The 27453-nt window shown below is 40.9% G+C and overlaps 13 non-coding genes across 13 annotated transcripts; 3 read left to right on the top strand and 10 right to left on the bottom strand.

Moving 5' to 3' along the window:
* Positions 1 to 392: 392 nt before the first annotated feature.
* On the bottom strand, positions 393 to 466 carry trnai-aau. Its single transcript has one exon. It is a non-coding gene; the product is annotated as a tRNA-Ile (tRNA).
* Positions 467 to 1785: 1319 nt separating this feature from the next.
* On the top strand, positions 1786 to 1859 carry trnat-agu. The gene has a single exon. It is a non-coding gene; the product is annotated as a tRNA-Thr (tRNA).
* A 1159-nt stretch (positions 1860 to 3018) lies between these two features.
* On the bottom strand, positions 3019 to 3092 carry trnai-aau. Its single transcript has one exon. It is a non-coding gene; the product is annotated as a tRNA-Ile (tRNA).
* A 3129-nt stretch (positions 3093 to 6221) lies between these two features.
* Positions 6222 to 6295, bottom strand: trnai-aau. The gene has a single exon. It is a non-coding gene; the product is annotated as a tRNA-Ile (tRNA).
* A 1506-nt stretch (positions 6296 to 7801) lies between these two features.
* Positions 7802 to 7875, bottom strand: trnai-aau. The gene has a single exon. It is a non-coding gene; the product is annotated as a tRNA-Ile (tRNA).
* Positions 7876 to 9381: 1506 nt separating this feature from the next.
* trnai-aau lies at positions 9382 to 9455 on the bottom strand. The gene has a single exon. It is a non-coding gene; the product is annotated as a tRNA-Ile (tRNA).
* A 1506-nt stretch (positions 9456 to 10961) lies between these two features.
* Positions 10962 to 11035, bottom strand: trnai-aau. The gene has a single exon. It is a non-coding gene; the product is annotated as a tRNA-Ile (tRNA).
* A 1199-nt stretch (positions 11036 to 12234) lies between these two features.
* Positions 12235 to 12308, top strand: trnat-agu. Its single transcript has one exon. It is a non-coding gene; the product is annotated as a tRNA-Thr (tRNA).
* Positions 12309 to 13706: 1398 nt separating this feature from the next.
* On the top strand, positions 13707 to 13780 carry trnat-agu. The gene has a single exon. It is a non-coding gene; the product is annotated as a tRNA-Thr (tRNA).
* A 2817-nt stretch (positions 13781 to 16597) lies between these two features.
* On the bottom strand, positions 16598 to 16671 carry trnai-aau. Its single transcript has one exon. It is a non-coding gene; the product is annotated as a tRNA-Ile (tRNA).
* Positions 16672 to 18177: 1506 nt separating this feature from the next.
* On the bottom strand, positions 18178 to 18251 carry trnai-aau. Its single transcript has one exon. It is a non-coding gene; the product is annotated as a tRNA-Ile (tRNA).
* Positions 18252 to 19749: 1498 nt separating this feature from the next.
* Positions 19750 to 19823, bottom strand: trnai-aau. The gene has a single exon. It is a non-coding gene; the product is annotated as a tRNA-Ile (tRNA).
* A 1506-nt stretch (positions 19824 to 21329) lies between these two features.
* On the bottom strand, positions 21330 to 21403 carry trnai-aau. Its single transcript has one exon. It is a non-coding gene; the product is annotated as a tRNA-Ile (tRNA).
* Positions 21404 to 27453: the final 6050 nt, after the last annotated feature.

The raw sequence follows: 27453 nt of genomic DNA, 5'->3' as shown, positions 1-27453 counted from the left end.
TGCCTGTGAAGGAAACATTCCAAAGAGTTACAAGCAGGTAAGTCAACACGTACAGTAGGTAGATCGGTCATATCCAAACGGCTAAAGGCACCCACCTCACAGTCATGCCGGCCTCAGAATCCCACAATCCCTTTGAAACGTTGTGTGGCTTTGTGTTTTATTGCATGGGGAATTAGCTCAAATGGTAGAGCGCTCGCTTAGCATGTGAGAGGTAGCGGGATCGATGCCCGCATTCTCCAACGTGGCGATTCTCTGTCTCCGTGTGCCTTGGAGAACCTGACTACTGATTTTACCACTTGATATTAAAAATATACCACAATACATGACATTTGAGCACGATCAGATTGAGAAGTGAACTGGCAGAGTAAAGTCACTGCAGAACTCTTGGAAAATGGCCCGTACGGGGGTCGAACCCGCGACCTTGGCGTTATTAGCACCACGCTCTAACCAGCTGAGCTAACCGGCCAAGTCATGGTTAGCTAGAACACTTGGAGGTAGAAGGTAGCCTAAATGGCTCGATTTAAGCTTTGGTATTTCACCCTTATCGGTGAATGGAATAATACCTACTCTGGATTTTAAACAGTCAAAATCTCACAATGCACGCCGAATTACTTCAGACATTGGCCCCAAGAGAGCAAAAGAAGGTTTGAAGGACAATGATTGATATTGTTACAAAGAGTGGTCATACTTCCACCATCGGGTCTAAAAGTCTTCTCCAAACCGAACTTGTAGACAATTAGACTGAGCAATCAAAGAGCTTCACAAGACATATTTCGGAAGTGGGAGAAACAAGCTACAATGCCCATGTAGAAAGAGATACAATAACATCCCCTGGTAAAAGCAAACATTTGTTATCATCAGGTCTGAAAGTCCATGCACTAACCAGTTGAGCCCAACAGCCTTGTCGTGCTTAGCTGGAACCCTGTGAGGTTGAAGCTAGCTTAAATGGCTGGATTTAAGATTTGGTATCTTTCGCTTAACGATGAATGGAATAATACCTACTCTGGATTTGAAACATGGCAGTCAAAAACTCACAATGGGTCTGAAAGTCTTCTCCAATCCAACATGTAGACAATTAAACTGAGCAATCAAAGAGCCACAGCTTCACAAGACTTACCTTGGGAGTGGAAGAAACAAGCCACAAACCTTATGCAAAAAAGAGTCTAAGTAGTTTTATTAGACAGATGGTTTAAATATAATCCATTCAATGTTTTACACAGAAAAGTTACAATAACACCAGATGGACAAAGCAAACAGTTGTCACCAGCCTATAAGCAGCTGCTCTTTATCTCAAATGGACAGGAGCCATGAAGATCGCCTCTTTATATTTTTCCATTTGGGGTTTATCATAGAACCACCCTGGCAAAAAGACCACTTCTGTCGAAACAATAAGCAAGCAATCTAAATCAATCAACAAATGCCTCAGAAGAAAACCTTCCAAAGAGTTACAAGCAGGTAAGTCAACACATGTACATCGGAGAACCAGCCTTGTGCCTTGGAGAACCACTTGTTTCAGAACCACCCTGGTAAAAAGACAACTTCTACCAAAACAATAAGCAAGCAATCTAAATCAATCAACAGATGCCTCTGAAGAAAACATTCCAAAGAATTACAAGCAGGTAAGTCAACACATGTACCTTGGAGAGCCAGCCAAAGTGACGATTCTCTGTCTCCATGTGCCTTTAAGAACCCGCCTATTGATTTTACCACTTGATATTAATAATATTTATACCACAAAACATGACATATGAGCAGCATCAGGACAGACTGCGCAAACAGAGGTGTGGCGCTGTGGCTTAGTTGGTTAAAGTGCCTGTCTAGTAAACAGGAGATCCTGGGTTCAAATCCCAGCAGTGCCTGCTTTGCTGGTGGAGTAAACTGAGCAATCAAAGAGCCTCAGCTTCACAATACTTCCTGAAGCCATCCTGTTGGAGTGGTGCCATGAACCCTATGCAAAACAACAATCCAGGTAGTTTTATACAGATGGTTTAAATACATTTATGTTTATAGCATTTGGTAGACACCCTTATCCAGAGCTATGTACATAAGTGCTTAAATCTCTAGCATTGAATAGATTAATACTGGCTCACTAGGTTACATACTTAAGATACCATGAGTTTAAAACATTTGTTCAAAGTTACAATGAAAAAGTGTCAAAGGTTTGTGTTTTTTTTCGTTGTTGTTTTTTTAAATGCAAAAGATAGGGAAAGACGTGTTAGTTGAAGTGTTTCCTGAATAAGTAGGTCTTATTCCATCTCTATAATCCATTCAATGTTTTACACCACCTGGACATAGCAAACAGTTGTCACCAGCCTATAAGCAGCTGCTCTTTATCTCGAATGGACAGGAGCCATGAAGATCGCCTCTTTATATTTTTCCATTTGGGGTTTATCATAGAACCACCCTGGCAAAAAGACCACTTCTGTCGAAACAATAAGCAAGCAATCTAAATCAATCAACAAATGCCTCCGAAGAAAACCTTCCAAAGAGTTACAAGCAGGTAAGTCAACACATGTACCTCAGAGAACCAGCCTTGTGCCTTGGAGAACCACTTGTTTTAGAACCACCCTGGTAAAAAGACAACTTCTACCAAAACAATAAGCAAGCAATCTAAATCAATCAACAGATGCCTGTGAAGGAAACATTCCAAAGAGTTACAAGCAGGTAAGTCAACATGTACAGTAGGTAGATCGGTCATATCCAAACGGCTAAAGGCACCCACCTCACAGTCATGCGGCCTCAGAATCCCACAATGCCTTTGAAACGTTGTGTGGCTTTATGTTTTATCGCATGGGGAATTAGCTCAAATGGTAGAGCGCTCGCTTAGCATGTGAGAGGTAGCGGGATCGACGCCCGCATTCTCCAAAGTGGCGATTCTCTGTCTCTGTGTGCCTTGGAGAGCCCGCCTACTGATTTTACCACTTGATATTAAAAATATACCACAATATATGACATTTGAGCATGATCAGATTGAGAAGTGAACTGGCAGAGTCATGTCACTGCAGAACTCTTGGAAAATGGCCCGCACGGGGGTCGAACCCGCGACCTTGGCGTTATTAGCACCACGCTCTAACCAGCTGAGCTAACCGGCCAAGTCATGCTTAGCTAGAACGCTTGGAGGTAGAAGGTAGCCTAAATGGCTCGATTTAAGCTTTGGTATTTCACCCTTATCGGTGAATGGAATAATACCTACTCTGGATTTTAAACAGTCAAAATCTCACAATGCACGCCGAATTACTTCAGACATTGGCCCCAAGAGAGCAAAAGAAGGTTTGAAGGACAATGATTGATATTGTTACAAAGAGTGGTCACACTTCCACCATCGGGTCTAAAAGTCTTCTCCAAACCGAACTTGTAGACAATTAGACTGAGCAATCAAAGAGCTTCACAAGACATATTTCGGAAGTGGGAGAAACAAGCTACAATGCCCATGTAGAAAGAGATACAATAACATCCCCTGGTAAAAGCAAACATTTGTTATCATCAGGTCTGAAAGTCCATGCACTAACCAGTTGAGCCCAACAGCCTTGTCGTGCTTAGCTGGAACCCTGTGAGGTTGAAGCTAGCCTAAATGGCTGGATTTAAGATTTGGTATCTTTCGCTTAACGATGAATGGAATAATACCTACTCTGGATTTGAAACATGGCAGTCAAAAACTCACAATGGGTCTGAAAGTCTTCTCCAATCCAACATGTAGACAATTAAACTGAGCAATCAAAGAGCCACAGCTTCACAAGACTTACCTTGGGAGTGGAAGAAACAAGCCACAAACCTTATGCAAAAAAGAGTCTAAGTAGTTTTATTAGACAGATGGTTTAAATATAATCCATTCAATGTTTTACACAGAAAAGTTACAATAACACCAGATGGACAAAGCAAACAGTTGTCACCAGCCTATAAGCAGCTGCTCTTTATCTCGAATGGACAGGAGCCATGAAGATCGCCTCTTTATATTTTTCCATTTGGGGTTTATCATAGAACCACCCTGGCAAAAAGACCACTTCTGTCGAAACAATAAGCAAGCAATCTAAATCAATCAACAAATGCCTCAGAAGAAAACCTTCCAAAGAGTTACAAGCAGGTAAGTCAACACATGTACATCGGAGAACCAGCCTTGTGCCTTGGAGAACCACTTGTTTCAGAACCACCCTGGTAAAAAGACAACTTCTACCAAAACAATAAGCAAGCAATCTAAATCAATCAACAGATGCCTCTGAAGAAAACATTCCAAAGAATTACAAGCAGGTAAGTCAACACGTAGGTAGATCGGTCATATCCAAACGGGTAAAGGCACCCACCTCACAGTCATGCGGCCTCAGAATCCCACAATGCCTTTGAAACGTTGTGTGGCGTTATGTTTTATCGCATGGGGAATTAGCTCAAATGGTAGAGCGCTCGCTTAGCATGTGAGAGGTAGCGGGATCGACGCCCGCATTCTCCAAAGTGGCGATTCTCTGTCTCTGTGTGCCTTGGAGAACCTGACTACTGATTTTACCACTTGATATTAAAAATATACCACAATGCATGACATTTGAGCATGATCAGATTGAGAAGTGAACTGGCAGAGTCATGTCACTGCAGAACTCTTGGAAAATGGCCCACACGGGGGTCGAACCCGGCGACCTTGGAGTTATTAGCACCACGCTCTAACCAGCTGAGCTAACCGGCCAAGTCATGCTTAGCTAGAACGCTTGGAGGTAGAAGGTAGCCTAAATGGCTCGATTTAAGCTTTGGTATTTCACCCTTATCGGTGAATGGAATAATACCTACTCTGGATTTTAAACAGTCAAAATCTCACAATGCACGCCGAATTACTTCAGACATTGGCCCCAAGAGAGCAAAAGAAGGTTTGAAGGACAATGATTGATATTGTTACAAAGAGTGGTCATACTTCCACCATCGGGTCTAAAAGTCTTCTCCAAACCGAACTTGTAGACAATTAGACTGAGCAATCAAAGAGCTTCACAAGACATATTTCGGAAGTGGGAGAAACAAGCTACAATGCCCATGTAGAAAGAGATACAATAACATCCCCTGGTAAAAGCAAACATTTGTTATCATCAGGTCTGAAAGTCCATGCACTAACCAGTTGAGCCCAACAGCCTTGTCGTGCTTAGCTGGAACCCTGTGAGGTTGAAGCTAGCCTAAATGGCTGGATTTAAGATTTGGTATCTTTCGCTTAACGATGAATGGAATAATACCTACTCTGGATTTGAAACATGGCAGTCAAAAACTCACAATGGGTCTGAAAGTGCTTAAATCTCTAGCATTGAATAGATTAATACTGGCTCACTAGGTTACATACTTAAGATACCATGAGTTTAAAACATTTGTTCAAAGTTACAATGAAAAAGTGTCAAAGGTTTGTGTTTTTTTTCGTTGTTGTTTTTTTAAATGCAAAAGATAGGGAAAGACGTGTTAGTTGAAGTGTTTCCTGAATAAGTAGGTCTTATTCCATCTCTATAATCCATTCAATGTTTTACACCACCTGGACATAGCAAACAGTTGTCACCAGCCTATAAGCAGCTGCTCTTTATCTCGAATGGACAGGAGCCATGAAGATCGCCTCTTTATATTTTTCCATTTGGGGTTTATCATAGAACCACCCTGGCAAAAAGACCACTTCTGTCGAAACAATAAGCAAGCAATCTAAATCAATCAACAAATGCCTCCGAAGAAAACCTTCCAAAGAGTTACAAGCAGGTAAGTCAACACATGTACCTCAGAGAACCAGCCTTGTGCCTTGGAGAACCACTTGTTTTAGAACCACCCTGGTAAAAAGACAACTTCTACCAAAACAATAAGCAAGCAATCTAAATCAATCAACAGATGCCTGTGAAGGAAACATTCCAAAGAGTTACAAGCAGGTAAGTCAACATGTACAGTAGGTAGATCGGTCATATCCAAACGGCTAAAGGCACCCACCTCACAGTCATGCGGCCTCAGAATCCCACAATGCCTTTGAAACGTTGTGTGGCTTTATGTTTTATCGCATGGGGAATTAGCTCAAATGGTAGAGCGCTCGCTTAGCATGTGAGAGGTAGCGGGATCGACGCCCGCATTCTCCAAAGTGGCGATTCTCTGTCTCTGTGTGCCTTGGAGAGCCCGCCTACTGATTTTACCACTTGATATTAAAAATATACCACAATATATGACATTTGAGCATGATCAGATTGAGAAGTGAACTGGCAGAGTCATGTCACTGCAGAACTCTTGGAAAATGGCCCGTACGGGGGTCGAACCCGCGACCTTGGCGTTATTAGCACCACGCTCTAACCAGCTGAGCTAACCGGCCAAGTCATGCTTAGCTAGAACACTTGGAGGTAGAAGGTAGCCTAAATGGCTCGATTTAAGCTTTGGTATTTCACCCTTATCGGTGAATGGAATAATACCTACTCTGGATTTTAAACAGTCAAAATCTCACAATGCACGCCGAATTACTTCAGACATTGGCCCCAAGAGAGCAAAAGAAGGTTTGAAGGACAATGATTGATATTGTTACAAAGAGTGGTCACACTTCCACCATCGGGTCTAAAAGTCTTCTCCAAACCAACTTGTAGACAATTAGACTGAGCAATCAAAGAGCTTCACAAGGCATATTTCGGAAGTGGGAGAAACAAGCTACAATGCCCATGTAGAAAGAGATACAATAACATCCCCTGGTAAAAGCAAACATTTGTTATCATCAGGTCTGAAAGTCCATGCACTAACCAGTTGAGCCCAACAGCCTTGTCGTGCTTAGCTGGAACCCTGTGAGGTTGAAGCTAGCCTAAATGGCTGGATTTAAGATTTGGTATCTTTCGCTTAACGATGAATGGAATAATACCTACTCTGGATTTGAAACATGGCAGTCAAAAACTCACAATGGGTCTGAAAGTCTTCTCCAATCCAACATGTAGACAATTAAACTGAGCAATCAAAGAGCCACAGCTTCACAAGACTTACCTTGGGAGTGGAAGAAACAAGCCACAAACCTTATGCAAAAAAGAGTCTAAGTAGTTTTATTAGACAGATGGTTTAAATATAATCCATTCAATGTTTTACACAGAAAAGTTACAATAACACCAGATGGACAAAGCAAACAGTTGTCACCAGCCTATAAGCAGCTGCTCTTTATCTCGAATGGACAGGAGCCATGAAGATCGCCTCTTTATATTTTTCCATTTGGGGTTTATCATAGAACCACCCTGGCAAAAAGACCACTTCTGTCGAAACAATAAGCAAGCAATCTAAATCAATCAACAAATGCCTCAGAAGAAAACCTTCCAAAGAGTTACGAGCAGGTAAGTCAACACATGTACCTCAGAGAACCAGCCTTGTGCCTTGGAGAACAACTTGTTTTAGAACCACCCTGGTAAAAAGACAACTTCTACCAAAACAATAAGCAAGCAATCTAAATCAATCAACAGATGCCTGTGAAGGAAACATTCCAAAGAGTTACAAGCAGGTAAGTCAACATGTATAGTAGGTAGATCGGTCATATCCAAACGGCTAAAGGCACCCACCTCACAGTCATGCGGCCTCAGAATCCCACAATGCCTTTGAAACGTTGTGTGGCTTTATGTTTTATCGCATGGGGAATTAGCTCAAATGGTAGAGCGCTCGCTTAGCATGTGAGAGGTAGCGGGATCGACGCCCGCATTCTCCAAAGTGGCGATTCTCTGTCTCTGTGTGCCTTGGAGAGCCCGCCTACTGATTTTACCACTTGATATTAAAAATATACCACAATATATGACATTTGAGCATGATCAGATTGAGAAGTGAACTGGCAGAGTCATGTCACTGCAGAACTCTTGGAAAATGGCCCGTACGGGGGTCGAACCCGCGACCTTGGCGTTATTAGCACCACGCTCTAACCAGCTGAGCTAACCGGCCAAGTCATGCTTAGCTAGAACACTTGGAGGTAGAAGGTAGCCTAAATGGCTCGATTTAAGCTTTGGTATTTCACCCTTATCGGTGAATGGAATAATACCTACTCTGGATTTTAAACAGTCAAAATCTCACAATGCACGCCGAATTACTTCAGACATTGGCCCCAAGAGAGCAAAAGAAGGTTTGAAGGACAATGATTGATATTGTTACAAAGAGTGGTCACACTTCCACCATCGGGTCTAAAAGTCTTCTCCAAACCAACTTGTAGACAATTAGACTGAGCAATCAAAGAGCTTCACAAGGCATATTTCGGAAGTGGGAGAAACAAGCTACAATGCCCATGTAGAAAGAGATACAATAACATCCCCTGGTAAAAGCAAACATTTGTTATCATCAGGTCTGAAAGTCCATGCACTAACCAGTTGAGCCCAACAGCCTTGTCGTGCTTAGCTGGAACCCTGTGAGGTTGAAGCTAGCCTAAATGGCTGGATTTAAGATTTGGTATCTTTCGCTTAACGATGAATGGAATAATACCTACTCTGGATTTGAAACATGGCAGTCAAAAACCCACAATGGGTCTGAAAGTCTTCTCCAATCCAACATGTAGACAATTAAACTGAGCAATCAAAGAGCCACAGCTTCACAAGACTTACCTTGGGAGTGGAAGAAACAAGCCACAAACCTTATGCAAAAAAGAGTCTAAGTAGTTTTATTAGACAGATGGTTTAAATATAATCCATTCAATGTTTTACACAGAAAAGTTACAATAACACCAGATGGACAAAGCAAACAGTTGTCACCAGCCTATAAGCAGCTGCTCTTTATCTCGAATGGACAGGAGCCATGAAGATCGCCTCTTTATATTTTTCCATTTGGGGTTTATCATAGAACCACCCTGGCAAAAAGACCACTTCTGTCGAAACAATAAGCAAGCAATCTAAATCAATCAACAAATGCCTCAGAAGAAAACCTTCCAAAGAGTTACAAGCAGGTAAGTCAACACATGTACCTCAGAGAACCAGCCTTGTGCCTTGGAGAACCACTTGTTTTAGAACCACCCTGGTAAAAAGACAACTTCTACCAAAACAATAAGCAAGCAATCTAAATCAATCAACAGATGCCTGTGAAGGAAACATTCCAAAGAGTTACAAGCAGGTAAGTCAACATGTACAGTAGGTAGATCGGTCATATCCAAACGGCTAAAGGCACCCACCTCACAGTCATGCGGCCTCAGAATCCCACAATGCCTTTGAAACGTTGTGTGGCTTTATGTTTTATCGCATGGGGAATTAGCTCAAATGGTAGAGCGCTCGCTTAGCATGTGAGAGGTAGCGGGATCGACGCCCGCATTCTCCAAAGTGGCGATTCTCTGTCTCTGTGTGCCTTGGAGAGCCCGCCTACTGATTTTACCACTTGATATTAAAAATATACCACAATATATGACATTTGAGCATGATCAGATTGAGAAGTGAACTGGCAGAGTCATGTCACTGCAGAACTCTTGGAAAATGGCCCGTACGGGGGTCGAACCCGCGACCTTGGCGTTATTAGCACCACGCTCTAACCAGCTGAGCTAACCGGCCAAGTCATGCTTAGCTAGAACGCTTGGAGGTAGAAGGTAGCCTAAATGGCTCGATTTAAGCTTTGGTATTTCACCCTTATCGGTGAATGGAATAATACCTACTCTGGATTTTAAACAGTCAAAATCTCACAATGCACGCCGAATTACTTCAGACATTGGCCCCAAGAGAGCAAAAGAAGGTTTGAAGGACAATGATTGATATTGTTACAAAGAGTGGTCACACTTCCACCATCGGGTCTAAAAGTCTTCTCCAAACCAACTTGTAGACAATTAGACTGAGCAATCAAAGAGCTTCACAAGGCATATTTCGGAAGTGGGAGAAACAAGCTACAATGCCCATGTAGAAAGAGATACAATAACATCCCCTGGTAAAAGCAAACATTTGTTATCATCAGGTCTGAAAGTCCATGCACTAACCAGTTGAGCCCAACAGCCTTGTCGTGCTTAGCTGGAACCCTGTGAGGTTGAAGCTAGCCTAAATGGCTGGATTTAAGATTTGGTATCTTTCGCTTAACGATGAATGGAATAATACCTACTCTGGATTTGAAACATGGCAGTCAAAAACCCACAATGGGTCTGAAAGTCTTCTCCAATCCAACATGTAGACAATTAAACTGAGCAATCAAAGAGCCACAGCTTCACAAGACTTACCTTGGGAGTGGAAGAAACAAGCCACAAACCTTATGCAAAAAAGAGTCTAAGTAGTTTTATTAGACAGATGGTTTAAATATAATCCATTCAATGTTTTACACAGAAAAGTTACAATAACACCAGATGGACAAAGCAAACAGTTGTCACCAGCCTATAAGCAGCTGCTCTTTATCTCGAATGGACAGGAGCCATGAAGATCGCCTCTTTATATTTTTCCATTTGGGGTTTATCATAGAACCACCCTGGCAAAAAGACCACTTCTGTCGAAACAATAAGCAAGCAATCTAAATCAATCAACAAATGCCTCCGAAGAAAACCTTCCAAAGAGTTACAAGCAGGTAAGTCAACACATGTACCTCAGAGAACCAGCCTTGTGCCTTGGAGAACCACTTGTTTTAGAACCACCCTGGTAAAAAGACAACTTCTACCAAAACAATAAGCAAGCAATCTAAATCAATCAACAGATGCCTGTGAAGGAAACATTCCAAAGAGTTACAAGCAGGTAAGTCAACATGTATAGTAGGTAGATCGGTCATATCCAAACGGCTAAAGGCACCCACCTCACAGTCATGCGGCCTCAGAATCCCACAATGCCTTTGAAACGTTGTGTGGCTTTATGTTTTATCGCATGGGGAATTAGCTCAAATGGTAGAGCGCTCGCTTAGCATGTGAGAGGTAGCGGGATCGACGCCCGCATTCTCCAAAGTGGCGATTCTCTGTCTCTGTGTGCCTTGGAGAGCCCGCCTACTGATTTTACCACTTGATATTAAAAATATACCACAATATATGACATTTGAGCATGATCAGATTGAGAAGTGAACTGGCAGAGTCATGTCACTGCAGAACTCTTGGAAAATGGCCCGTACGGGGGTCGAACCCGCGACCTTGGCGTTATTAGCACCACGCTCTAACCAGCTGAGCTAACCGGCCAAGTCATGCTTAGCTAGAACACTTGGAGGTAGAAGGTAGCCTAAATGGCTCGATTTAAGCTTTGGTATTTCACCCTTATCGGTGAATGGAATAATACCTACTCTGGATTTTAAACAGTCAAAATCTCACAATGCACGCCGAATTACTTCAGACATTGGCCCCAAGAGAGCAAAAGAAGGTTTGAAGGACAATGATTGATATTGTTACAAAGAGTGGTCACACTTCCACCATCGGGTCTAAAAGTCTTCTCCAAACCAACTTGTAGACAATTAGACTGAGCAATCAAAGAGCTTCACAAGGCATATTTCGGAAGTGGGAGAAACAAGCTACAATGCCCATGTAGAAAGAGATACAATAACATCCCCTGGTAAAAGCAAACATTTGTTATCATCAGGTCTGAAAGTCCATGCACTAACCAGTTGAGCCCAACAGCCTTGTCGTGCTTAGCTGGAACCCTGTGAGGTTGAAGCTAGCCTAAATGGCTGGATTTAAGATTTGGTATCTTTCGCTTAACGATGAATGGAATAATACCTACTCTGGATTTGAAACATGGCAGTCAAAAACTCACAATGGGTCTGAAAGTGCTTAAATCTCTAGCATTGAATAGATTAATACTGGCTCACTAGGTTACATACTTAAGATACCATGAGTTTAAAACATTTGTTCAAAGTTACAATGAAAAAGTGTCAAAGGTTTGTGTTTTTTTTCGTTGTTGTTTTTTTAAATGCAAAAGATAGGGAAAGACGTGTTAGTTGAAGTGTTTCCTGAATAAGTAGGTCTTATTCCATCTCTATAATCCATTCAATGTTTTACACCACCTGGACATAGCAAACAGTTTTCACCAGCCTATAAGCAGCTGCTCTTTATCTCGAATGGACAGGAGCCATGAAGATCGCCTCTTTATATTTTTCCATTTGGGGTTTATCATAGAACCACCCTGGCAAAAAGACCACTTCTGTCGAAACAATAAGCAAGCAATCTAAATCAATCAACAAATGCCTCCGAAGAAAACATTCCAAAGAATTACAAGCAGGTAAGTCAACACATGTACCTTGTAGAGCCAGCCAAAGTGACGATTCTCTGTCTCCATGTGCCTTTAAGAACCCGCCTATTGATTTTACCACTTGATATTAAAAATATTGATACCACAAAACATGACATATGAGCAGCATCAGGACAGACTGCGCAAACAGAGGTGTGGCGCTGTGGCTTAGTTGGATAAAGTGCCTGTCTAGTAAACAGGAGATCCTGGGTTCAAATCCCAGCAGTGCCTGCTTTGCTGGTGGAGTAAACTGAGCAATCAAAGAGCCTCAGCTTCACAATACTTCCTGAAGCCATCCTGTTGGAGTGGTGCCATGAACCCTATGCAAAACAACAATCTAGGTAGTTTTATACAGATGGTTTAAATACATTTATGTTTATAGCATTTGGTAGACGCCCTTATCCAGAGCAATGTACATAAGTGCTTAAATCTCTAGCATTGAATAGATTAATACTGGCTCACTAGGTTACATACTTAAGATACCATGAGTTTAAAACATTTGTTCAAAGTTACAATGAAAAAGTGTCAAAGGTTTGTGTTTTTTTTTTGTTTGTTTCTTCTTTTAAATGCAAAAGATAGGGAAAGACTTGTTAGTTGAAGTGTTTCCTGAATAAGTAGGTCTTTTTCCATCTCTATAATCCATTCAATGTTTTACACCACCTGGACATAGCAAACAGTTGTCACCAGCCTATAAGCAGCTGCTCTTTATCTCGAATGGACAGGAGCCATGAAGATTTCGGAAGTGGGAGAAACAAGCTACAATGCCCATGTAGAAAGAGATACAATAACATCCCCTGGTAAAAGCAAACATTTGTTATCATCAGGTCTGAAAGTCCATGCACTAACCAGTTGAGCCCAACAGCCTTGTCGTGCTTAGCTGGAACCCTGTGAGGTTGAAGCTAGCCTAAATGGCTGGATTTAAGATTTGGTATCTTTCGCTTAACGATGAATGGAATAATACCTACTCTGGATTTGAAACATGGAAGTCAAAAACTCACAATGGGTCTGAAAGTGCTTAAATCTCTAGCATTGAATAGATTAATACTGGCTCACTAGGTTACATACTTAAGATACTATGAGTTTAAAACATTTGTTCAAAGTTACAATGAAAAAGTGTCAAAGGTTTGTGTTTTTTTTCGTTGTTGTTTTTTTAAATGCAAAAGATAGGGAAAGACGTGTTAGTTGAAGTGTTTCCTGAATAAGTAGGTCTTATTCCATCTCTATAATCCATTCAATGTTTTACACCACCTGGACATAGCAAACAGTTTTCACCAGCCTATAAGCAGCTGCTCTTTATCTCGAATGGACAGGAGCCATGAAGATCGCCTCTTTATATTTTTCCATTTGGGGTTTATCATAGAACCACCCTGGCAAAAAGACCACTTCTGTCGAAACAATAAGCAAGCAATCTAAATCAATCAACAAATGCCTCCGAAGAAAACATTCCAAAGAATTACAAGCAGGTAAGTCAACACATGTACCTTGTAGAGCCAGCCAAAGTGACGATTCTCTGTCTCCATGTGCCTTTAAGAACCCGCCTATTGATTTTACCACTTGATATTAAAAATATTGATACCACAAAACATGACATATGAGCAGCATCAGGACAGACTGCGCAAACAGAGGTGTGGCGCTGTGGCTTAGTTGGATAAAGTGCCTGTCTAGTAAACAGGAGATCCTGGGTTCAAATCCCAGCAGTGCCTGCTTTGCTGGTGGAGTAAACTGAGCAATCAAAGAGCCTCAGCTTCACAATACTTCCTGAAGCCATCCTGTTGGAGTGGTGCCATGAACCCTATGCAAAACAACAATCTAGGTAGTTTTATACAGATGGTTTAAATACATTTATGTTTATAGCATTTGGTAGACGCCCTTATCCAGAGCGATGTACATAAGTGCTTAAATCTCTAGCATTGAATAGATTAATACAGGCTCACTAGGTTACATACTTAAGATACCATGAGTTTAAAACATTTGTTCAAAGTTACAATGAAAAAGTGTCAAAGGTTTGTGTTTTTTTTTTGTTTGTTTCTTTTTTTAAATGCAAAACATAGGGAAAGACTTGTTAGTTGAAGTGTTTCCTGAATAAGTAGGTCTTTTTCCATCTCTATAATCCATTCAATGTTTTACACCACCTGGACATAGCAAACAGTTGTCACCAGCCTATAAGCAGCTGCTCTTTATCTCGAATGGACAGGAGCCATGAAGATTTCGGAAGTGGGAGAAACAAGCTACAATGCCCATGTAGAAAGAGATACAATAACATCCCCTGGTAAAAGCAAACATTTGTTATCATCAGGTCTGAAAGTCCATGCACTAACCAGTTGAGCCCAACAGCCTTGTCGTGCTTAGCTGGAACCCTGTGAGGTTGAAGCTAGCCTAAATGGCTGGATTTAAGATTTGGTATCTTTCGCTTAACGATGAATGGAATAATACCTACTCTGGATTTGAAACATGGAAGTCAAAAACTCACAATGGGTCTGAAAGTGCTTAAATCTCTAGCATTGAATAGATTAATACTGGCTCACTAGGTTACATACTTAAGATACTATGAGTTTAAAACATTTGTTCAAAGTTACAATGAAAAAGTGTCAAAGGTTTGTGTTTTTTTTCGTTGTTGTTTTTTTAAATGCAAAAGATAGGGAAAGACGTGTTAGTTGAAGTGTTTCCTGAATAAGTAGGTCTTATTCCATCTCTATAATCCATTCAATGTTTTACACCACCTGGACATAGCAAACAGTTTTCACCAGCCTATAAGCAGCTGCTCTTTATCTCGAATGGACAGGAGCCATGAAGATCGCCTCTTTATATTTTTCCATTTGGGGTTTATCATAGAACCACCCTGGCAAAAAGACCACTTCTGTCGAAACAATAAGCAAGCAATCTAAATCAATCAACAAATGCCTCCGAAGAAAACCTTCCAAAGAGTTACAAGCAGGTAAGTCAACACATGTACCTCAGAGAACCAGCCTTGTGCCTTGGAGAACAACTTGTTTTAGAACCACCCTGGTAAAAAGACAACTTCTACCAAAACAATAAGCAAGCAATCTAAATCAATCAACAGATGCCTGTGAAGGAAACATTCCAAAGAGTTACAAGCAGGTAAGTCAACATGTACAGTAGGTAGATCGGTCATATCCATTACTTCAGACTTCAGAATTACTTCAGACATTGGCCCCAAGAGAGCAAAAGAAGGTTTGAAGGACAATGATTGATATTGTTACAAAGAGTGGTCACACTTCCACCATCGGGTCTAAGAGTCTTCTCCAAACCAACTTGTAGACAATTAGACTGAGCAATCAAAGAGCTTCACAAGACGTATTTCAGAAGTGGGAGAAACAAGCTACAATGCCCATGTAGAAAGAGATACAATAACATCCCCTGGTAAAAGCAAACATTTGTTATCATCAGGTCTGAAAGTCCATGCACTAACCAGTTGAGCCCAACAGCCTTGTCGTGCTTAGCTGGAACCCTGTGAGGTTGAAGCTAGCCTAAATGGCTGGATTTAAGATTTGGTATCTTTCGCTTAACGATGAATGGAATAATACCTACTCTGGATTTGAAACATGGCAGTCAAAAACCCACAATGGGTCTGAAAGTCTTCTCCAATCCAACATGTAGACAATTAAACTGAGCAATAAAAGAGCCACAGCTTCACAAGACTTACCTTGGAGGTGGAAGAAACAAGCCACAAACCTTATGCAAAAAAGAGTCTAAGTAGTTTTATTAGACAGATGGTTTAAATATAATCCATTCAATGTTTTACACAGAAAAGTTACAATAACACCAGATGGACAAAGCAAACAGTTGTCACCAGCCTATAAGCAGCTGCTCTTTATCTCGAATGGACAGGAGCCATGAAGATCGCCTCTTTATATTTTTCCATTTGGGGTTTATCATAGAACCACCCTGGCAAAAAGACCACTTCTGTCGAAACAATAAGCAAGCAATCTAAATCAATCAACAAATGCCTCCGAAGAAAACCTTCCAAAGAGTTACAAGCAGGTAAGTCAACACATGTACCTCAGAGAACCAGCCTTGTGCCTTGGAGAACCACTTGTTTTAGAACCACCCTGGTAAAAAGACAACTTCTACCAAAACAATAAGCAAGCAATCTAAATCAATCAACAGATGCCTGTGAAGGAAACATTCCAAAGAGTTACAAGCAGGTAAGTCAACATGTACAGTAGGTAGATCGGTCATATCCAAACGGCTAAAGGCACCCACCTCACAGTCATGCGGCCTCAGAATCCCACAATGCCTTTGAAACGTTGTGTGGCTTTATGTTTTATCGCATGGGGAATTAGCTCAAATGGTAGAGCGCTCGCTTAGCATGTGAGAGGTAGCGGGATCGACGTCCGCATTCTCCAAAGTGGCGATTCTCTGTTTCTGTGTGCCTTGGAGAGCCCGCCTACTGATTTTACCACTTGATATTAAAAATATACCACAATATATGACATTTGAGCATGATCAGATTGAGAAGTGAACTGGCAGAGTCATGTCACTGCAGAACTCTTGGAAAATGGCCCGTACGGGGGTCGAACCCGCGACCTTGGCGTTATTAGCACCACGCTCTAACCAGCTGAGCTAACCGGCCAAGTCATGCTTAGCTGGAACGCTTGGAGGTAGAAGGTAGCCTAAATGGCTCGATTTAAGCTTTGGTATTTCACCCTTATCGGTGAATGGAATAATACCTACTCTGGATTTTAAACAGTCAAAATCTCACAATGCACGCCGAATTACTTCAGACATTGGCCCCAAGAGAGCAAAAGAAGGTTTGAAGGACAATGATTGATATTGTTACAAAGAGTGGTCACACTTCCACCATCGGGTCTAAAAGTCTTCTCCAAACCAACTTGTAGACAATTAGACTGAGCAATCAAAGAGCTTCACAAGGCATATTTCGGAAGTGGGAGAAACAAGCTACAATGCCCATGTAGAAAGAGATACAATAACATCCCCTGGTAAAAGCAAACATTTGTTATCATCAGGTCTGAAAGTCCATGCACTAACCAGTTGAGCCCAACAGCCTTGTCGTGCTTAGCTGGAACCCTGTGAGGTTGAAGCTAGCCTAAATGGCTGGATTTAAGATTTGGTATCTTTCGCTTAACGATGAATGGAATAATACCTACTCTGGATTTGAAACATGGCAGTCAAAAACTCACAATGGGTCTGAAAGTCTTCTCCAATCCAACATGTAGACAATTAAACTGAGCAATCAAAGAGCCACAGCTTCACAAGACTTACCTTGGGAGTGGAAGAAACAAGCCACAAACCTTATGCAAAAAAGAGTCTAAGTAGTTTTATTAGACAGATGGTTTAAATATAATCCATTCAATGTTTTACACAGAAAAGTTACAATAACACCAGATGGACAAAGCAAACAGTTGTCACCAGCCTATAAGCAGCTGCTCTTTATCTCGAATGGACAGGAGCCATGAAGATCGCCTCTTTATATTTTTCCATTTGGGGTTTATCATAGAACCACCCTGGCAAAAAGACCACTTCTGTCGAAACAATAAGCAAGCAATCTAAATCAATCAACAAATGCCTCCGAAGAAAACCTTCCAAAGAGTTACAAGCAGGTAAGTCAACACATGTACCTCAGAGAACCAGCCTTGTGCCTTGGAGAACCACTTGTTTTAGAACCACCCTGGTAAAAAGACAACTTCTACCAAAACAATAAGCAAGCAATCTAAATCAATCAACAGATGCCTGTGAAGGAAACATTCCAAAGAGTTACAAGCAGGTGAGTCAACATGTATAGTAGGTAGATCGGTCATATCCAAACGGCTAAAGGCACCCACCTCACAGTCATGCGGCCTCAGAATCCCACAATGCCTTTGAAACGTTGTGTGGCTTTATGTTTTATCGCATGGGGAATTAGCTCAAATGGTAGAGCGCTCGCTTAGCATGTGAGAGGTAGCGGGATCGACGCCCGCATTCTCCAAAGTGGCGATTCTCTGTCTCTGTGTGCCTTGGAGAGCCCGCCTACTGATTTTACCACTTGATATTAAAAATATACCACAATATATGACATTTGAGCATGATCAGATTGAGAAGTGAACTGGCAGAGTCATGTCACTGCAGAACTCTTGGAAAATGGCCCGTACGGGGTTCGAACCCGCGACCTTGGCGTTATTAGCACCACGCTCTAACCAGCTGAGCTAACCGGCCAAGTCATGCTTAGCTAGAACACTTGGAGGTAGAAGGTAGCCTAAATGGCTCGATTTAAGCTTTGGTATTTCACCCTTATCGGTGAATGGAATAATACCTACTCTGGATTTTAAACAGTCAAAATCTCACAATGCACACCGAATTACTTCAGACATTGGCCCCAAGAGAGCAAAAGAAGGTTTGAAGGACAATGATTGATATTGTTACAAAGAGTGGTCACACTTCCACCATCGGGTCTAAAAGTCTTCTCCAAACCAACTTGTAGACAATTAGACTGAGCAATCAAAGAGCTTCACAAGGCATATTTCGGAAGTGGGAGAAACAAGCTACAATGCCCATGTAGAAAGAGATACAATAACATCCCCTGGCAAAAGCAAACATTTGTTATCATCAGGTCTGAAAGTCCATGCACTAACCAGTTGAACCCAACAGCCTTGTCGTGCTTAGCTGGAACCCTGTGAGGTTGAAGCTAGCCTAAATGGCTGGATTTAAGATTTGGTATCTTTCGCTTAACGAAGAATGGAATAATACCTTCTCTGGATTTGAAACATGGCAGTCAAAAACCCACAATGGGTCTGAAAGTCTTCTCCAATCCAACATGTAGACAATTAAACTGAGCAATCAAAGAGCCACAGCTTCACAAGACTTACCTTGGGAGTGGAGGAAACAAGCCACAAACCTTATGCAAAAAAGAGTCTAAGTAGTTTTATTAGACAGATGGTTTAAATATAATCCATTCAATGTTTTACACAGAAAAGTTACAATAACACCAGATGGACAAAGCAAACAGTTGTCACCAGCCTATAAGCAGCTGCTCTTTATCTCGAATGGACAGGAGCCATGAAGATCGCCTCTTTATATTTTTCCATTTGGGGTTTATCATAGAACCACCCTGGCAAAAAGACCACTTCTGTCGAAACAATAAGCAAGCAATCTAAATCAATCAACAAATGCCTCCGAAGAAAACCTTCCAAAGAGTTACAAGCAGGTAAGTCAACACACGTACCTCAGAGAACCAGCCTTGTGCCTTGGAGAACCACTTGTTTTAGAACCACCCTGGTAAAATGACAACTTCTACCAAAACAATAAGCAAGCAATCTAAATCAATCAACAGATGCCTGTGAAGGAAACATTCCAAAGAGTTACAAGCAGGTAAGTCAACATGTATAGTAGGTAGATCGGTCATATCCAAACGGCTAAAGGCACCCACCTCACAGTCATGCGGCCTCAGAATCCCACAATGCCTTTGAAACGTTGTGTGGCTTTATGTTTTATCGCATGGGGAATTAGCTCAAATGGTAGAGCGCTCGCTTAGCATGTGAGAGGTAGCGGGATCGACGCCCGCATTCTCCAAAGTGGCGATTCTCTGTGCCTTGGAGAGCCCGCCTACTGATTTTACCACTTGATATTAGAAATATACCACAATATATGACATTTGAGCATGATCAGATTGAGAAGTGAACTGGCAGAGTCATGTCACTGCAGAACTCTTGGAAAATGGCCCGTACGGGGGTCGAACCCGCGACCTTGGCGTTATTAGCACCACGCTCTAACCAGCTGAGCTAACCGGCCAAGTCATGCTTAGCTGGAACGCTTGGAGGTAGAAGGTAGCCTAAATGGCTCGATTTAAGCTTTGGTATTTCACCCTTATCGGTGAATGGAATAATACCTACTCTGGATTTTAAACAGTCAAAATCTCACAATGCACGCCGAATTACTTCAGACATTGGCCCCAAGAGAGCAAAAGAAGGTTTGAAGGACAATGATTGATATTGTTACAAAGAGTGGTCACACTTCCACCATCGGGTCTAAAAGTCTTCTCCAAACCAACTTGTAGACAATTAGACTGAGCAATCAAAGAGCTTCACAAGGCATATTTCGGAAGTGGGAGAAACAAGCTACAATGCCCATGTAGAAAGAGATACAATAACATCCCCTGGTAAAAGCAAACATTTGTTATCATCAGGTCTGAAAGTCCATGCACTAACCAGTTGAGCCCAACAGCCTTGTCGTGCTTAGCTGGAACCCTGTGAGGTTGAAGCTAGCCTAAATGGCTGGATTTAAGACTTGGTATCTTTCGCTTAACGATGAATGGAATAATACCTACTCTGGATTTGAAACATGGCAGTCAAAAACCCACAATGGGTCTGAAAGTCTTCTCCAATCCAACATGTAGACAATTAAACTGAGCAATCAAAGAGCCACAGCTTCACAAGACTTACCTTGGGAGTGGAAGAAACAAGCCACAAACCTTATGCAAAAAAGAGTCTAAGTAGTTTTATTAGACAGATGGTTTAAATATAATCCATTCAATGTTTTACACAGAAAAGTTACAATAACACCAGATGGACAAAGCAAACAGTTGTCACCAGCCTATAAGCAGCTGCTCTTTATCTCGAATGGACAGGAGCCATGAAGATCGCCTCTTTATATTTTTCCATTTGGGGTTTATCATAGAACCACCCTGGCAAAAAGACCACTTCTGTCGAAACAATAAGCAAGCAATCTAAATCAATCAACAAATGCCTCCGAAGAAAACCTTCCAAAGAGTTACAAGCAGGTAAGTCAACACATGTACCTCAGAGAACCAGCCTTGTGCCTTGGAGAACCACTTGTTTTAGAACCACCCTGGTAAAAAGACAACTTCTACCAAAACAATAAGCAAGCAATCTAAATCAATCAACAGATGCCTGTGAAGGAAACATTCCAAAGAGTTACAAGCAGGTGAGTCAACATGTATAGTAGGTAGATCGGTCATATCCAAACGGCTAAAGGCACCCACCTCACAGTCATGCGGCCTCAGAATCCCACAATGCCTTTGAAACGTTGTGTGGCTTTATGTTTTATCGCATGGGGAATTAGCTCAAATGGTAGAGCGCTCGCTTAGCATGTGAGAGGTAGCGGGATCGACGCCCGCATTCTCCAAAGTGGCGATTCTCTGTCTCTGTGTGCCTTGGAGAGCCCGCCTACTGATTTTACCACTTGATATTAAAAATATACCACAATATATGACATTTGAGCATGATCAGATTGAGAAGTGAACTGGCAGAGTCATGTCACTGCAGAACTCTTGGAAAATGGCCCGTACGGGGTTCGAACCCGCGACCTTGGCGTTATTAGCACCACGCTCTAACCAGCTGAGCTAACCGGCCAAGTCATGCTTAGCTAGAACACTTGGAGGTAGAAGGTAGCCTAAATGGCTCGATTTAAGCTTTGGTATTTCACCCTTATCGGTGAATGGAATAATACCTACTCTGGATTTTAAACAGTCAAAATCTCACAATGCACACCGAATTACTTCAGACATTGGCCCCAAGAGAGCAAAAGAAGGTTTGAAGGACAATGATTGATATTGTTACAAAGAGTGGTCACACTTCCACCATCGGGTCTAAAAGTCTTCTCCAAACCAACTTGTAGACAATTAGACTGAGCAATCAAAGAGCTTCACAAGGCATATTTCGGAAGTGGGAGAAACAAGCTACAATGCCCATGTAGAAAGAGATACAATAACATCCCCTGGCAAAAGCAAACATTTGTTATCATCAGGTCTGAAAGTCCATGCACTAACCAGTTGAACCCAACAGCCTTGTCGTGCTTAGCTGGAACCCTGTGAGGTTGAAGCTAGCCTAAATGGCTGGATTTAAGATTTGGTATCTTTCGCTTAACGAAGAATGGAATAATACCTTCTCTGGATTTGAAACATGGCAGATCAATCAACAGATGCCTGTGAAGGAAACATTCCAAAGAGTTACAAGCAGGTAAGTCAACATGTACAGTAGGTAGATCGGTCATATCCAAACGGCTAAAGGCACCTACCTCACAGTCATGCGGCCTCAGAATCCCACAATGCCTTTGAAATGTTGTGTGGCGTAATGTTTTATCGCATGGGGAATTAGCTCAAATGGTAGAGCGCTCGCTTAGCATGTGAGAGGTCCAGCCTTGTGCCTTGGAGAACCACTTGTTTCAGAACCACCCTGGTAAAAAGACAACTTCTACCAAAACAATAAGCAAGCAATCTAAATCAATCAACAGATGCCTGTGAAGGAAACATTCCAAAGAGTTACAAGCAGGTAAGTCAACACATGTACCTTGGAGAGCCAGCCAACGTGACGATTCTCTGTCTCCATGTGCCTTTAAGAACCCGCCTATTGATTTTACCACAACAATGTACACAATGTACATTAATTATATATTTGTTAATGAGCTAAATGAACTGCCCTAAGGACCAAATGCTGAACTGTACACCTGTCACACTCTGAAATTTAATATTAGTTTGGGTAAGAGTTTATTTGAAAATAAATAACTTAAATATTTATACTAAGTAGAGCACAATATCATAAATTGTGGATAAGTATTTAATGTGTGATGAGAACTTTTTAAATATTTTTAAAAAATGTGTGTGGTGATGGAAATGACAGGGTGTGGTGGAAATGACAATGAATGTACTGTAACGTGAATGTAGAGAAACAGTAGATATATTTATTAGAAAAATACTTAAACTCATAACACTCATTAAACTCAATTCACAGAGTCATTAAACAAACTCAGCATTACACTAAAACAGGTGTGGTTGATGTATAAAACTGAGTTTTGTCTCACAGATGAACGGTTACTGTGCAAAATGTTTGGGTCCCAGGGTCAAAGGTTGAGATTTCCAATTCTTTGGCTTCACAAATGGTACATTCCCTGTACATACATTGCTTGGTATAGTTTGGCGAACAGCACAGGGATACAATCAGATCTTCAATGTTGCTGCTTTTAATGACTTTATGGTAAAGCAGCTTGTCTGCCCTGCAGATTGGCATGTGTCTTGCAGAGGCATGTGTCTCTATTCTTAACTGTGGGCTTTACAATCCAAAACGGACATCTCTTACAGATCTTCACTGTTAGAAATTCTGATGTCAAGATACTCCTTCCTAAACTTTACAGTTTTTCCAGAGGCTTATTCAGGAATCGTTTGTCTTTTTCCTGGTCACAGTGTCTTTTTTACAGTTGGTGCTCTGCTATTCTCATCTCTGTCTAAGAATTGTTTTATTTTTTCTTCTGTGGCTGGGCTAATGCTGTTCTTTTGTTTCGTCCGTGTGTAAGTAAGTGCTGTTGTCCTTTTTTGTTACTTCTCATTCTTCTGGATGAAAAGCCAAATTCCCTTTGGGCCATTTTCAGTAGTCGATACTTCATAAGGACTTTTCCTGCCATTATTTTGGAAATTATGTGTTTGTACCTCCTTTCCCTTACTTACAATCTGAGATGAAACACCACTCTGAAACACTTCTAAGCCACACTGCAGAGCAAATTCTGTAGTGTATGAGTTTAATTGCATATGAATAGCGTATGAGTTTAATTGGTGATTTATGTGCTAATGGAAACATGACTACGCTATCATATAATATAATACTTTATCCAGAGACTTGAGGTACTCAGGGCGGACTCCTTCTTCAGCTTGACGGCATCCCTTACTTCTGGGGTCCACCACCGGGATGTCTCCGGTACATGTCGTGGCGGCAATCCATGATAAATGTTAATATTATTTAAATTAATTTGAACTTTTAATTTTATATATTCATTTATTTATTTTTACCCTTATTTTTTCTACTCCTTATTATTATTATTATTATTATTATTATTATTATTATTATTATTATTATTATTATTATTATTATTATTATTGCATATCCATTTCTTTTTTCTCCCTCTACTGTTTCCATACTTCTGTAAAGTTTTAATGTGCTATACAAATAAATTGAATAGAATTGAATTCATAAGCCCTTCAACATTATATCTCATAATTTGTAGTCAGTCTCAGAATCTCTGGGTGTTGTGTAAACATTACTTAAGTAAAAAAAAAGAAATTGGTGATAAAGAATGCGTCAACTAGAAAAAATATAATATTAAAATGTTTAATGAACTAAATGAAAAAGTAATGAATAACAACAAAACCTGTTAATAAGCAGAAGCACAGACCTGAACTGTTCACCTCACTGATGTGATAGTGTGAGACGAGCCATTATTTAAAGCAATCACACACAGGATTGATCCAATCAGGTTGTTGATACACTAATATGCCAATAAGCAGACGATTAATCCAGGATTTAAGAAAGTAGAGTGTGAAACCCCAAGGAAAGGTGGAGCAATGTGAATCCTCCAACTACATGAAACCAGGATTGTGTTTAGACTGAGTTTACTAGGACCCAGGAGAAATATGTCATGGATGACAAGCACTACAGAGTGTGTGTGCATCAGTGGTGTAGTAGTTGCAATACACACGTATACGGAGTATGCTTACTTTTGCCCCAGGGCTGTTTGTGTATAACGGCTGCTATGGCTTAATATTAGCGTATACCCTCGGTGTACCCACTTATATTGCTGCTTAAAACGTCCATAATTTACCCTCGTCTTTTCTTCCCCTTTAACTGCCTCGCATTTTTTTAACTCACAAAACTTTGTTGTAATTGGTTCATTTTTATTTGGATTCTGACCCCTTTCCCTGCCCCCGACAGCTGTCGTGTACCAACTTCACTGAGCATTTTCAGGGAGGAGAGACTTCATCAACAGAAGCTGGTGTCATGCTGAAGCAGTCAGGAAATATACGTAATTTACAATGCAATGGCTTCGGCTCAACTCAAGTGTGTTTTGAGGTTGTGTTTAAACCTATTGAAATAAGAATATGCATTTCTTCAAAATAAACTTTAGTCCTTGGGTTGGGCAGTATGCCGAATTACCGATATACATGTCTTGATTTGCTATATCTCAGTATTAAAATATATGCACACTGCACAGTACAGTTTAACGTTATTTAGCACAGCCCAGACCTCCAGCACAGGTCAAAGTCAGACCAGAACAGCCCAGACCTCCAACACAGCCCAGACCTCTAGCACAGGCCAAAGTCAGAGCAGCACAGCCCCCCCAACAGCTCCCCGGGTGCCGCAGCATAAATGGCTGCCCACTGCTCCGGGTGTGTGTTCACAGTGTGTGTGTGTGTGTGTGTTTGTGTGTGTGTGTGTTCACTGCTGTGTGTGTGCACTTTGGATTGGTTAAATGCAGAGAACGAATTCTGAGTCTGGGTCACCGTACTTAGCCGTATGTCACGTCACTTTACTTTTAAATTCTTACCTTTTCATCAGTTCTTTATACACATCTCTCTGTTTATCACTGTTTCTGTTTCCTTCACTTTTCTACTTTAGTTATAAACATCTCTGGTTAAAATTTTTATTAATTAAACCACATTTTCAGAACATGGTTTTCTTTCTTTCTTTCTTTCTTTCTTTCTTTCTTTCTTTCTTTCTTTCTTTCTTTCTTTCTTTCTTTCTTTCTTTCTCTTTTATTCTTTTGTCTGAAATGTGAAATCTTGTTCAGATGAGAAACATATGACATTATCATGAACATCATCAATAGTCATTAACATATCGACTCTACCTTATATCTTTCTGAATGAATATTCATTAGCACAATAAATATGAATCATATATAAATATTCATCAGCGCGAACACAGTTGCTTATGAATATTCATGAGACCGAATGAGCTCGACCTGGCTCTGCCATCTCAAAGCAAATCTTTTAAACTTCTCAGAAATCGTTTAGTCATCTTCTAAAAAAAAATCAACAGCTGATTTTAAAATGGAGTTTTCCACCTCAGGATTTAGTTGAAGTGCTGAATCACGGACCGATGAATCAGTACAAATGTTCTGATTGTGGTTCTGAATCACTGCTGTTGATTTTTTCATGAATATCTGAATAGTGAAGAAACTGAAGGATTATTATGGTACGTAGGATAATAAACTGATCTTTGTCCTGTTTTGAACCTGAGAGAAAGCATGAGGACAGCGTTTTTTATAAAAGCGGTGAATTTTAATGAAGTTATAAATAGAGACAGCGGTGATCATGTACACGACTGCCAGAAATGAATAAAATACAGTAATCATGCAACAACAAACCTGCACGTTGGTGTGTTGGAAAGGCTTCGCGAACTTGTTTTGCTGCGGAGACCAGGCCTTCAGTCCTGATAACGGATACCAGAAGAGGGGACGCCAAAAGCAGTGCTCGAGGAAGCGGAAGCGTGGTAAGCAGGCGGGTGTCCATGCTATAGGCTAAAAACATGAGTTCTCATATAGGCATAAGTTCAGAAAGTGCTGCATTTTTGTTTCCACAGAGACATGGCTCAGCGACAGAGTTCTGGACGCCGCCATTTAGCCAGGTTGGCTCGCCTCGTTTTGTGCTGACAAAAATGCAGCTCCACATTTCTCACGGTGGTGGTGTGTGTTTACATCAACACGGAACTCTGTGCTTGTTTCTAGCTAATGTTCAGCATGACACAGCTTTACTCAGCTGTTATTGAGTCGGTCCTGTGCTCTTCTATAACTGTTTGTTTTGGGTCAGCCAGCGAATCAGATTTAAAAAGGATAGCAGAAAGGATCACTGGTGTTCACCTGCCCAACCTTCAGGACTTGTACAACTCTAGAGTGAAGAAATGGGCAGGTAACAAAATTACAGCCCCCCCACCCTCACCCCAGCCACAACCTGGTTATACTTTTCTTTTCAGGAAGATGCTACAGATCTCTGTGCACTACAACATCTAGGCACAAATATTCCATGCCATATTCGGCTTAGACAGCTAATACATGGATTATTATTTGCGTTCTGTATTTCATTTTGTAATTTATTCTCCATCTCTCAAATACTATGTAAATCCTTACGATTTAAATGTTTACTGTCCTCATGCCAGATATTTATATATGTATACATGTATGCATATATATATATATATATATATATATATATATATATATATATATATATATATATATATATATATATGTGTGTGTGTGTGTGTGTGTGTGTGTGTGTGTGTGTGTGTGTATTCAATTCAACTCAATTTATTTCTATAACATTCTTAACAATTTCCCATTGTCTCAAAGCAGCTTTACAGAAGTATAGAAACAGAGAAAAGAGAGAGAAAAAGAAATACATATAAAATAACAAGAAGAAGAAGAAAAAATGAAAATAAATATATGTATGTATGTATGTATGTATGTATGTATGTATGTATGTATGTGCTCTGCTGAAGAGCATAAGCAGCTCCCTGGCCATATTCTGGGAGGTGACCTTCCGAAGGGGGGCCACCTCGGGGTAGCGGGTGGCATAGTCCACTCTCACCAGGATGTATTCATTTTGATCAACTTACCGTATCCCCAAAGGAATCCCCAA

This window comes from Tachysurus fulvidraco, chromosome 6 (genome assembly GCF_022655615.1).
Source record: "Tachysurus fulvidraco isolate hzauxx_2018 chromosome 6, HZAU_PFXX_2.0, whole genome shotgun sequence".
NCBI lineage: Eukaryota > Metazoa > Chordata > Actinopteri > Siluriformes > Bagridae > Tachysurus > Tachysurus fulvidraco.
Note: the sequence above shows the minus strand (reverse complement) of the source record. Positions and strands in the feature narration are given on the sequence as shown.